Below are 12,715 nucleotides of genomic sequence, written 5' to 3'. Positions count from 1 at the left end.
AAAGCTGATCCCGAACGGGTACCCTCGCCGTACACCGAAAGAATTCCCCCTCTAGGGTCTCGTATCGTCACCAACTGACGCTCACAGTCGATGACAGCGCCGAATCGGCTCAGCCAGTCCATGCCCACGATGACACAGACATCCCCCATCGCAATAGGAATCAGGTCAATCGGGAATTCAACCCCGAAAATCTCTAGTACACATCCCCGAAGAACCTCCGTAGCACAAATCACTTTCTCGTCAGCTATAGAAACTCTCAAAGGTCGACTCAACGACTCACGACTAACGCCGATATGCTGACTAAAGGCTAAGGACACAAAGGACCTACTCGCACCCGAGTCAAATAACACTAAGGCAGGCACAGAGTTCACAAGGAAAGTACCTACGCGCATAATAACATAAGCATAACATATCGACATTAAAATAATTACATGAATTACCACATACCTGCCACAACATCGGGCGCAGCGCGGACCTCCTCCGCAGTCAGCTGAAAGGCTCTTCCCCGAGCCCTCGGGGCCTCGGCCTTCACCGGTCGAGTCGCAGTAGCTCCGGTAGCAGGTGCAGATCCCTGAAGAAGCTGAGGGCACTCGGCCTTCCTATGGCCAGTCTGGTTGCAATGAAAGCAAACCGTAAATCCCTTGGGGCACTCCCTAGCAATGTGCCCCTCTTTGCCACACTTGTAGCAAGCACCAGATCGACATACTCCATCATGACTCTTGCCGCACCTCCCGCAAGTGCGACCCTTCGAACCTCCTGTCCTCGAATCGGCGGACTTGGTTCGCTTGGCTGCCGGCTGGAACTGAGCCGGTCGCCGGTCCACCCGCTGAGACTCAGCCTCCTCCCTAGCCTGGGTCTCCAACTCGATCTCGCGCTTCCTGGCATTCGCCTGAAGCTCAGCAAAAGTATGGTAGGTGGAGTTCGATACAAACTCCCGGATATCCCTCCTCAACACTCCCAAGTACCGGCTCATCCGAGCCTGATCAGTGGACACCAGCTCGGGGCAGAACATCGCCCTCTCATGAAACTTCCGCGTAATCACCGCAACAGAATCAGTACCCTGCTTGAGGGTTAAGAACTCCTGCACCAATCGTTCCCTCTCCACCGGGGGAACGTACTCATCCCTGAACATGGCAGTAAACCCCTCCCATGTCACCGCTGTAGTCTCTGCCAAGGTGAAATTCGCTGTCACGAACTTCCACCAGTCCTTCGCTCCCAGGCGGAGCTGGTTCAAAGCGAACCGTACCCTCAGGTGCTCCGGGCATGAACACGTGTAGAAGCACCCCTCTATATCCGCGATCCACCTCATCGCAACAATCGGATCCTGCGTCCCATCGAACTCCGGTGGCTTCGTGTTGCTGAACTCTCGGAACAGCAACGAGTCACCTCCCTGTGGCCTAGCAGCGGCCACAGCTGCGGTAGCTGCAGCGGTTGCAGCCTCAGTCAACGCGGCGTACCGCTCATCGAATGTCTCCATCAGGGTGGTTTTAATAGACCCAAACATCTCTGGGATCTCAGCCCGGATCGCGGCCGCCACCTCCTCGTGAATCATCTGACGAATATCCTCGTCACTCACACCGCTCGTACTCGCTCCGTGACGCGGTCTAACCATGATGTCTCTGAAATACAACATAAAACTATCAGAGATTCTACCGCGTACAATTGTACTCGATACGCAACCCTACTCAGTCCCCCGATGTCCAGGGATTCTTACTTGGGTCTCCCACTGACCCGGTGTCCTCAGTAGTACGGGCCCAATACTACCGACCACACCGCATCAGTGTTCATCCCAAGTCCTCCTCCCCAAACTCCGGATAGTGAGTACTCTACTTCTGATATGCACTATCTACCCGCATACTAGCAAAGCATCTCATATAGGCAAACTTCCCTAGACTAAGGCATCACAAATCAGGCCACTCTAGTCCTATCATGAATACCTAGTCTTCTAGCATGCATAACAATTCATATCATATAATATTGTAAGGTATTTTGGGGATCTTTACCGTTCGGGCGCTGACTGATCGTACACACTGCTTCTTTCTTGCTTACCACAAAACCATTTACAAAAGTTTATGCCTTTATTTGAAAAGTTTCCTCAAATCCTCGGTTTGAGTTCAGTTACCCCCGAAGGTGCACCCGAATCCCTCAAACCAAGGCTCTGATACCAATTGTAACAACTCAAATTTTCAAACAAATTTTTCTTTTTAAAAATATATTTATTTCCATTCATTTCAAGACATAATTAGTGTAAATATTCTGTCAAATACAAATAGTCAAAATCCCAAGATCATAAAAGCAGTCTTCAGTGTGTATCGATCATGCCGGCGCCTTCCCACGGTCCTCGCTAGTACCTGAAATACATGCACAACAACTGTAAGCATAAATGCTTAGTGAGTTCCCCAATATACAACTTACGCACATACGCCTTTCCAGGCCCGACCTTCCGGTCCATGTGTCTCAGGGGACTTCCGTCCCTGCTGGGTAAACCTTCCGGTCCTACCCACGCCGACCTTCCGGTCCATCACACAACGTATCGCCTTCCGGCCCATAACATATTGCCTTCCGGCCCATAACATATTGCCTTCCGGCCCATAATATAATCGCCTTCCGGCCCATAACATACATAGCACATGTAACAAATAACTTACCACACATAGCATACATATCACATATCATATCCGACCTTCCGGTCACACAGTCAAACCCTTCCGGGTACAGTATAGTGAGAAGACTCACCTCGTAAAAGCTGAACGCTAGCAAATCCCGAAATGACTCGTGCACAACCAACGAGCTACAACCTCCCTGGAATATCACATTTCTCATTAATACTTATATCTTCTAAGTGTGACTATCCCTAAGAAGTCAGACTTAGGTCAACTCTGGTCAACGGTCAACTCGACCGGACTCGGCGAGTACCATGGCGACTCGGCGAGTCTAGACGTCCTCCATCCTTCTGGGATTCCTTATCTACTCGTCGAGCATCCTCCTCGACCCGACGAGTTACTCCTGGGAGAATCGCGGGGCCACCCCGACTCCACTCGCCGAGTCTAAAGAACAACTCGGCGAGTCCCAGTAAATCTTCAAGCTACTCGCCGAGTCTGAAGAACAACTCGGCGAGTCCATGCCATGCAGACGAGCAACTGCTTCCTGAATTACGTATGGTCCCGAGATATACAACCATGGGACTTTCTGGACTTCTAAACATCTCATTACTGTGGGTATAAGCGTCTGGGTAATAACATAATAACCCATCTAATCACTAAATGGGTTTCATAAACCCTAGATTCGTAAACACATCAAATAACAGAAGGGAATCCGAAATATTACCTGGAATATGCCCTCTCTGTGTCTCCAAACCGCAGAACTCGAATCCCTTGTTGTTCCTTTAGCCAAAACCCTTCTCCTCCTTGCCCAACAATTTCTTCAAGCCCTAATATCCTCCAATCTTGCTCTAGATGCCCACAGCCGTTTAGGGTTCCTCTCAATCGACTAAAGACGGACAATGACGGCCTATAAGAGCATTATATACGATCCAAAACCGAACGGTTAGGGTTTCTGCTGAACAGCGTCGACTCGCCGAGTCCATATCTGGACTCGTCGAGTCCAGTCGCGGACCCGCGACCAAGTCTGCGATCCTACTCGGCGAGTCTAGGCTCCAACTCGCCGAGTCCCCTCTCAACTCACCCCAAAAACATAATTAAACAATACCTGAGATTTCAGGCTGTTACAACTCTCCCCCACTTGGATTAGACTTCACCCTCGAAGTCTCACTCTGCAAATAGTTCCGGATGCTGCTCCCGCATCTCGCGTTCCGGTTCCCAAGTCATTTCTGATCCCTTACGGTGTTGCCATTGAACCAACACCAGAGGTACCTCCTTGTTCCTCAGAACCTTGATCTTCCGATCTCTGATAGCCACTGGTCTCTCCGCGTAATTCAGGCTCGCATCCACCTGGATATCCTCCAATGGAACCACTGCCGACTCATCGGCTATGCACTTCCTCAACTGCGACACATGAAAAGTGTCATGGATCTGACCCAACTCCGCTGGTAACTCCAACCGATAGGCTACCCGGCCTATCCTCGCAATCACACGAAATGGTCCAATATACCGGGGCCCCAATTTGCCCCTCTTCCTGAATCGAATCACTCCTTTCCAAGGAGAGACCTTCAGGAGAACGAAGTCGCCGACCTGAAATTCAAGCTCGGATCGGCGCCTGTCTGCATAACTCTTCTGTCGGCTTTGGGCAGTCAATAACCTTTGTCTCACTTGCTGAATCTGCTCTGTCGTCCGGAGCACGATCTCCGTGCTGCCCATCACTCTCTGTCCCACCTCTCCCCAGCAAATGGGGGTCCGACACCTCCTACCATACAACAGCTCAAAAGGTGGCATACCAATGCTCGAATGATGGCTGTTGTTGTAGGAAAACTCTGCCAATGGTAAATACGCATCCCAACTACCCCCGAAGTCTAACACACACGCTCGGAGCATGTACTCCAGCGTCTGAATCGTCCGCTCGCTCTGACCATCTGTCTGGGGATGGTATGCAGTACTAAAATGCAATTTAGTACCCAGCTCCTCATGGAATTTCTTCCAGAATCTGGAAGTAAAGCGCACATCACGGTCTGACACAATCGAGATCGGCACCCCGTGCCGAGATACCACCTCTCTCACATATATCTCCGCCAACTTCTCCGCTGAAGAACTCTCACTGATGGCAAGGAAGTGTGCACTCTTCGTCAACCTATCCACAATCACCCAAATTGCGTCAACTCCCCTAGCAGTCCTTGGCAATTTGGTGATAAAATCCATAGTGATCTGTTCCCACTTCCACTCGGGGATCTCCAATGGTTGTAACTTGCCATGCGGTCTCTGGTGCTCAGCCTTAACCCTACGGCAGGTCAAGCACCTCTCAACGAACCATGCAACGTCCCTCTTCATACAGGGCCACTAATACTCTTTCCTCAAGTCCAAATACATCTTCGTAGCTCCGGGATGGATCGAGAATCTCGACCTATGAGCCTCTTCCATCAAAGTAATACGCGTACCGCCCACAAACGGTACCCAAATCCGACCCTGAAACGTCATAAGCCCTCGCCCATCCTTCACGAACTCCGAAATTAACCCCACAACCCGCTCTTTCTTCTGTATTTCCGGTCGCACAGCTTCAGCCTGTGCCCTACGAATAGCATCCAATACAGGAGTCATCACAGTCAGTCTCAAGCATACGTCTCGCAATGGAGTGCTCTCCGCCCTGCGGCTCAATGCATCGGCTACCACATTAGCCTTACCTGGGTGGTACAGGATCTCACAATCATAATCCTTGACCACATCCAACCACCTCCTCTGACGCATATTTAGGTTGGGCTGATCCATCAAATACTTCAAACTCTTATGGTCCGTGTATATCGTACATCGAACCCCATACAAGTAGTGACGCCAAATCTTGAGAGCGAACACTACTGCCCCCAACTCTAAATCATGCGTGGGATATCTCGCCTCATGAGGCTTCAGCTGCCTCGACGCATAAGCTATCACATGACCCCTCTGCATCAACACTGCACCCAGTCCCGAAATCGATGCGTCGCAATATACCACAAAATCTTCCATCCCTTCTGGGAGAGCTAATACCGGGGCTTCGCACAATCTCTGGCGAAGTGTCTCAAAGGAGGTCTGCTGCTCGGGCCCCCATGAGAATGCAACACCCTTCCGGGTCAATCTGGTGAGTGGCACTGCGATCTTGGAGAAATCCTTGATGAATCTCCGATAATACCCTGCCAACCCAAGGAAACTTCTGATCTCAGAGGGTGACTTCGGCACCTCCCAACTCATCACCGCCTCAATCTTGGCCGGATCGACCAATATCCCTTTCTGATTAACCACATGTCCTAGAAATTGGACCTCCCGCAACCAGAAGTCACATTTGGAGAACTTTGCATAAAGCTTCTCCGACCTCAATACCTCAAGGACCTCCCTCAAATGCTCCTCATGCTGCTCTCTAGATCTCGAATACACCAGAATGTCGTCGATAAATACAATCACTGACCGATCCAACATCGGCCTGCATACCCTGTTCATGAGATCCATGAACACAGCCGGGGCATTGGTGAGTCCAAAAGGCATCACCACAAACTCATAATGCCCATATCGCGTCCTAAACGCTGTCTTCTGGACGTCCTCATCCCGTACTCTCACCTGATGGTATCCTGACCTCAGATCGATCTTGGAAAACCAAGATGCTCCCTGCAACTGATCGAATAAATCATCGATCCTCGGCAACGGGTAACGGTTCTTGACCGTTAACTTGTTCAACTCCCGGTAATCAATGCACATCCGGTGTGAAGTAAGGGGCAAAAGAAATGTCTCCACCTGCTGCCAACAGTCTTTCTTCGAAATTCTACTGAACGGGTCGATCCTCCCCCCCCCCCCCCCCCCGTTTGTTTTAGCAACTTATCCTAAGGTCTCCTCGCCAAGAGCTCCCCGGCGACGACAGAGGAAGCAACCCGCCTGCTGTGGCGGGGCGGCTTTTTTCTTTCACAATAAGACCTGGACGACCATCCTTCTTCTTGACGAACAGAATAGGTGCTCCCCATGGCGAGCTGCTCGGCCGAATGAATCCCTTCCCCAGCAACTCCTGGAGTTGCGAGGACAACTCTTGCATCTTTGGAGGTGCAAGACGATAGGGCACTTTAGCAATAGGCGCGGCCCCCGGAACCAGATCGATACCAAACTCTACTTGCCTCACAGGAGGTACTCCCGGCAACTCCTCGGGAAAAACATCTGAGAACTCGCGCACCACAGGAACTTCCTCAACTGATTTCGGTCTCTCGGCGATCTCCCGCGTATCCAACACATACGCCACAAAACCCTTACAGCCCTGCTGTAGACACTGCCTCGCCCTAGCGGCCGAACAAAAAGCTGATCCCGAACGGGTACCCTCGCCGTACACCGAAAGAATTCCCCCTCTAGGGTCTCGTATCGTCACCAACTGACGCTCACAGTCGATGACAGCGCCGAATCGGCTCAGCCAGTCCATGCCCACGATGACACAGACATCCCCCATCGCAATAGGAATCAGGTCAATCGGGAATTCAACCCCGAAAATCTCTAGTACACATCCCCGAAGAACCTCCGTAGCACAAATCACTTTCTCGTCAGCTATAGAAACTCTCAAAGGTCGACTCAACGACTCACGACTAACGCCGATATGCTGACTAAAGGCTAAGGACACAAAGGACCTACTCGCACCCGAGTCAAATAACACTAAGGCAGGCACAGAGTTCACAAGGAAAGTACCTACGCGCATAATAACATAAGCATAACATATCGACATTAAAATAATTACATGAATTACCACATACCTGCCACAACATCGGGCGCAGCGCGGACCTCCTCCGCAGTCAGCTGAAAGGCTCTTCCCCGAGCCCTCGGGGCCTCGGCCTTCACCGGTCGAGTCGCAGTAGCTCCGGTAGCAGGTGCAGATCCCTGAAGAAGCTGAGGGCACTCGGCCTTCCTATGGCCAGTCTGGTTGCAATGAAAGCAAACCGTAAATCCCTTGGGGCACTCCCTAGCAATGTGCCCCTCTTTGCCACACTTGTAGCAAGCACCAGATCGACATACTCCATCATGACTCTTGCCGCACCTCCCGCAAGTGCGACCCTTCGAACCTCCTGTCCTCGAATCGGCGGACTTGGTTCGCTTGGCTGCCGGCTGGAACTGAGCCGGTCGCCGGTCCACCCGCTGAGACTCAGCCTCCTCCCTAGCCTGGGTCTCCAACTCGATCTCGCGCTTCCTGGCATTCGCCTGAAGCTCAGCAAAAGTATGGTAGGTGGAGTTCGATACAAACTCCCGGATATCCCTCCTCAACACTCCCAAGTACCGGCTCATCCGAGCCTGATCAGTGGACACCAGCTCGGGGCAGAACATCGCCCTCTCATGAAACTTCCGCGTAATCACCGCAACAGAATCAGTACCCTGCTTGAGGGTTAAGAACTCCTGCACCAATCGTTCCCTCTCCACCGGGGGAACGTACTCATCCCTGAACATGGCAGTAAACCCCTCCCATGTCACCGCTGTAGTCTCTGCCAAGGTGAAATTCGCTGTCACGAACTTCCACCAGTCCTTCGCTCCCAGGCGGAGCTGGTTCAAAGCGAACCGTACCCTCAGGTGCTCCGGGCATGAACACGTGTAGAAGCACCCCTCTATATCCGCGATCCACCTCATCGCAACAATCGGATCCTGCGTCCCATCGAACTCCGGTGGCTTCGTGTTGCTGAACTCTCGGAACAGCAACGAGTCACCTCCCTGTGGCCTAGCAGCGGCCACAGCTGCGGTAGCTGCAGCGGTTGCAGCCTCAGTCAACGCGGCGTACCGCTCATCGAATGTCTCCATCAGGGTGGTTTTAATAGACCCAAACATCTCTGGGATCTCAGCCCGGATCGCGGCCGCCACCTCCTCGTGAATCATCTAACGAATATCCTCGTCACTCACACCGCTCGTACTCGCTCCGTGACGCGGTCTAACCATGATGTCTCTGAAATACAACATAAAACTATCAGAGATTCTACCGCGTACAATTGTACTCGATACGCAACCCTACTCAGTCCCCCGATGTCCAGGGATTCTTACTTGGGTCTCCCACTGACCCGGTGTCCTCAGTAGTACGGGCCCAATACTACCGACCACACCGCATCAGTGTTCATCCCAAGTCCTCCTCCCCAAACTCCGGATAGTGAGTACTCTACTTCTGATATGCACTATCTACCCGCATACTAGCAAAGCATCTCATATAGGAAAACTTCCCTAGACTAAGGCATCACAAATCAGGCCACTCTAGTCCTATCATGAATACCTAGTCTTCTAGCATGCATAACAATTCATATCATATAATATTGTAAGGTATTTTGGGGATCTTTACCGTTCGGGCGCTGACTGATCGTACACACTGCTTCTTTCTTGCTTACCACAAAACCATTTACAAAAGTTTATGCCTTTATTTGAAAAGTTTCCTCAAATCCTCGGTTTGAGTTCAGTTACCCCCGAAGGTGCACCCGAATCCCTCAAACCAAGGCTCTGATACCAATTGTAACAACTCAAATTTTCAAACAAATTTTTCTTTTTAAAAATATATTTATTTCCATTCATTTCAAGACATAATTAGTGTAAATATTCTGTCAAATACAAATAGTCAAAATCCCAAGATCATAAAAGCAGTCTTCAGTGTGTATCGATCATGCCGGCGCCTTCCCACGGTCCTCGCTAGTACCTGAAATACATGCACAACAACTGTAAGCATAAATGCTTAGTGAGTTCCCCAATATACAACTTACGCACATACGCCTTTCCAGGCCCGACCTTCCGGTCCATGTGTCTCAGGGGACTTCCGTCCCTGCTGGGTAAACCTTCCGGTCCTACCCACGCCGACCTTCCGGTCCATCACACAACGTATCGCCTTCCGGCCCATAACATATTGCCTTCCGGCCCATAACATATTGCCTTCCGGCCCATAATATAATCGCCTTCCGGCCCATAACATACATAGCACATGTAACAAATAACTTACCACACATAGCATACATATCACATATCATATCCGACCTTCCGGTCACACAGTCAAACCCTTCCGGGTACAGTATAGTGAGAAGACTCACCTCGTAAAAGCTGAACGCTAGCAAATCCCGAAATGACTCGTGCACAACCAACGAGCTACAACCTCCCTGGAATATCACATTTCTCATTAATACTTATATCTTCTAAGTGTGACTATCCCTAAGAAGTCAGACTTAGGTCAACTCTGGTCAACGGTCAACTCGACCGGACTCGGCGAGTACCATGGCGACCCGGCGAGTCTAGACGTCCTCCATCCTTCTGGGATTCCTTATCTACTCGTCGAGCATCCTCCTCGACCCGACGAGTTACTCCTGGGAGAATCGCGGGGCCACCCCGACTCCACTCGCCGAGTCTAAAGAACAACTCGGCGAGTCCCAGTAAATCTTCAAGCTACTCGCCGAGTCTGAAGAACAACTCGGCGAGTCCATGCCATGCAGACGAGCAACTACTTCCTGAATTACGTATGGTCCCGAGATATACAACCATGGGACTTTCTGGACTTCTAAACATCTCATTACTGTGGGTATAAGCGTCTGGGTAATAACATAATAACCCATCTAATCACTAAATGGGTTTCATAAACCCTAGATTCGTAAACACATCAAATAAAAGAAGGGAATCCGAAATATTACCTGGAATATGCCCTCTCTGTGTCTCCAAACCGCAGAACTCGAATCCCTTGCTGTTCCTTTAGCCAAAACCCTTCTCCTCCTTGCCCAACAATTTCTTCAAGCCCTAATATCCTCCAATCTTGCTCTAGATGCCCACAGCCGTTTAGGGTTCCTCTCAATCGACTAAAGACGGACAATGACGGCCTATAAGAGCATTATATACGATCCAAAACCGAACGGTTAGGGTTTCTGCTGAACAGCGTCGACTCGCCGAGTCCATATCTGGACTCGTCGAGTCCAGTCGCGGACCCGCGACCAAGTCTGCGATCCTACTCGGCGAGTCTAGGCTCCAACTCGCCGAGTCCCCTCTCAACTCACCCCAAAAACATAATTAAACAATACCTGAGATTTCGGGCTGTTACAATATCATTCATGCAAAAACTAAAGCCATGAAAGCATCAAATACTCCATTGTCATGACAACTATGTCGTGACAATTGCTCAAACCACAAGATGTCTCAAAAATGACAAGTCTTAAAGACTAACTCTCACCTTAAAACCTCTCCAAATGATCTTCACACTAAAACATTACACAAACCCCATGATGAGCCAATGTAATAATAAACCAAAATGAGTACCCAAATGGTGACGAGTCTAGTTTTGTATCATCCAACATCTAATGTTAAGAAGACCAAAAACATAGTCAAATATGTTGGTGATTATAGTGTTATCGACATATTTTAGTATAATTAGTATGACTATCGAGACATGTTGAGTTCATTTTACTATCTGAGCATAGAGGTGTGAGTTGCACACCTCAGAACGATAAATGTGGACTAAGGAACATGAGGATCCGGGGGCAGCACCTCTGGGTACAGGGTTCTAAGGGCACACTTTGGGGTTATGACAACATGATGATGTAAGAGTTAGTTTTGTCCTATAACTACCATTTAAACCACCATTTTGGTGCCAAGATGAATGATAACTACCTTCTAACCGCCATCTTCTTTGTATAAAAGGAATATGGATGTTCCATACAAAGGCTGCAACTTTCATACTTGAAAATCGATTACTTTGCAATTCTGAATAGGCCTGTAATCAGAAAACACATCTCAAAAGGTATTTTGTATTTCTAATTCCGAATAGGCCTGTAATCAGAATTGAAGTTCTTGGATTAATCCACTTTCTGAATTTGTGTACCCCAACACTAGGGACGAATTACAAACTTCAGAAAGTGATGAAATGACAATCCTTGAAACATGCTAGTCAAATTATTTTTCGAAATTCCCTCTAAATTCTAACAAAATGGAGGCGGTTCTATATGGTAGCTAAACCAATAAATGGCCACTTTAAATACTATAATGAACAAACATGATGACACACCCTCATTGTATTTCAAAGCAATGCATATCATCATGGAAGTGAGCTAAAAGTATAGTATAAGAATGACTATAGCTCTTGTCTACAACCAAACAATCCCCAACACCTTAAGGTAAATATTGAATACAATGATGTCTCCATAAAAGTAGCAACATGGACAATGTTCCAATACATTCTACCTTAATTTCATAACCCTACCTGATACATATGCACCTAGATAAATTAGAAAGGCGGACAAACAATTATCGCTCCAACAAGCAAAACTAAAATACAAAAAGATAACAAGAATCCAAATTCCTAATGACTTCTTTAGACAAATGATTGATGATATCACATTATTTCCAAGAAATCCTAAAATAAGATACATTTAAACAAACAAATACACCTCCCGAATGACCAAGCTAACTCACAGATATTACGTGGATCCAACTTGTGTATGTCAAGTATCACAACCAAAAATCTGACACCAAATATGCACAAAATCCAAAGGCATATAATCTAACTGTTCCAAAACTAATGACTCATTTGTAGTTAGCCAAGCTAGAAATGATTTCATACAAAGAAACAAATATGATAACAACAATACCAAAACTCAGGTGGGACCACATATCAACATAGTCACCATAAATGTGGATCCCAAATATATTGTGATGGGAAAACTAACAACAAATAACTCTAATGAGCAAGACAGAATGAATTCCGTATCCCAAATATTTTCCACCATAATTAGAACAAAACAATTTGCATCAGGTTCAAACAAATATAAACAAACCTTGAACAACTACAAACCGATCAACCATCATCACCAACACAACCAGACATTGAAAGAATGACCAAAATATAAACATCATGTACTAAATAAACGCCCGTCTCAAAAATACAAATGGACTTACAAATGAGCCATGAAAAATATGTATAAAGAACAAACTAGAAATGAGGAAACGATAGCACAAACATGCATATTAAAAGTATCTATTTGGTACATACATACCTATGACAACCCAGGAAATATGTACCCAACCCCCATCGAAAACCACCTTCAAAACACAATCTTGTAAATGCAAAAATTTCAATCATTACTCTTATTAAAGTCAAACCATATGCTTAAAAACAAGTG

This window comes from Lactuca sativa, chromosome 8 (genome assembly GCF_002870075.4).
Source record: "Lactuca sativa cultivar Salinas chromosome 8, Lsat_Salinas_v11, whole genome shotgun sequence".
In the NCBI taxonomy this organism is placed as follows: domain Eukaryota; kingdom Viridiplantae; phylum Streptophyta; class Magnoliopsida; order Asterales; family Asteraceae; genus Lactuca; species Lactuca sativa.
The sequence above is the reverse complement of the archived record's forward strand: the minus strand, read 5'-3'. Positions refer to the sequence as shown.